We start from the raw sequence: 1,386 nt of genomic DNA, 5'->3' as shown, positions 1-1,386 counted from the left end.
GACTTCTGTCACACTCGTTGAAGACACTGGGCTTGTCATAGGAAATATGCTACTGGGCAAAAGGGCTATCACAATAGTGCAATCAGAACACGGGATTAATGAACAAGGGAGTTTATTCCACTTACTTCTTGATTCCAGATACTATATCAATGTCCTGAAGACCATCACTCCAGGAGAGTGGTTCACCTTAGTAGTCCTCAATGATGGTTACTTCCATGTGCCAGTTCATTTTGAACACAGAAGGTTTCTGCATTTCATCTTTTGGGAAGTGTGCATCAGTTTGCTATCCTCCCCTTCGGCCTGTCCCTTGCCCGTTGGATTTTTACGAGGTGACAAGGCCATCCTTGACCTCAATAATCCTGCTGAGAATAAAGATCCCTGATGATTTGCTTATCTGCATCCCCTTATTAAAGGAGACAGAAAAGGCAACAGCCAACGTCCTAGACCACCATGTGGTCTTGGGAATGTTAATTAGTTGGGCAAAGAGCTTCCTACATCAATCATAGCAGGCCAAGCTCAACCCTCCAAGACCCAAAGGTTAAAACTTTTCACTATATAAATAAAATGGAATTGCAATTTAATGAATATGTCAATAATTTATAGTGTTTTTAAATATTCCAGTATAGTAGATACATGGATGTTAATGCACAGTAATTGTACACAGTATTGTGTCTGACATTACCTCTAAGAGGGCGCCATGGAGTCAGTAACGTGTAGAAAAATGCATAGATAACAAAACTGGAATCATATAAATACGGTTACACCAGCAAAACAATGCGAGTTAACTGTTACTGTTTAACTTTTGTGTTAACTAGATTGAAGTCAAGGTTAAATTTTAGTAATGGTGGTTTCAAAATATTTTCAATGCACTGATAGGTGATCCAGAAGTAGAGGAGTCATCAGTGAATAATGAAACTGGAGATGTCACTTCTAGAGCAGGACATCTGACTTAATTCTAATGAACCACGTGCCATTCATTCTTCTTAAAAATTTATCACAGTAGTTCATTAAAGAAAACATGAGAGAGCGAGAGAGAGAGAATATGAACTTAGATTAAATAAATAACTCCAACAAGTAAGAAAGGAAACATTCTAAATTCTCATTGTACTGTTTTTGCATCGCACAGTTACTTTTTTTGTGACGTAATTGTGAGTAACTGTGCATCGCAATCAGTGTTGGTCAAGTTCAGTGTTGGGTAAGTTACTTTAAAATAGTAACTTAGTTACATTACTAGTTACTTCTCTCAAAAGTAACTCAGTTACTTCAAGTTACTCGTTAAAAGTAACTAGTTACTAGGGAAAGTAACTTTGGTTTTTACTCAGAATTCTCTTGTTAATGTGTTGCTTCCATAACTTTGCCAGTCTTCTAGCTTGCTTACTTGCCACA

Source organism: Pundamilia nyererei, unplaced genomic scaffold (genome assembly GCF_000239375.1).
Source record: "Pundamilia nyererei isolate P.nyererei 1_Seehausen unplaced genomic scaffold, PunNye1.0 scaffold00161, whole genome shotgun sequence".
Classification (NCBI taxonomy): Eukaryota; Metazoa; Chordata; class Actinopteri; order Cichliformes; family Cichlidae; genus Pundamilia; species Pundamilia nyererei.
The sequence above is the reverse complement of the archived record's forward strand: the minus strand, read 5'-3'. Positions refer to the sequence as shown.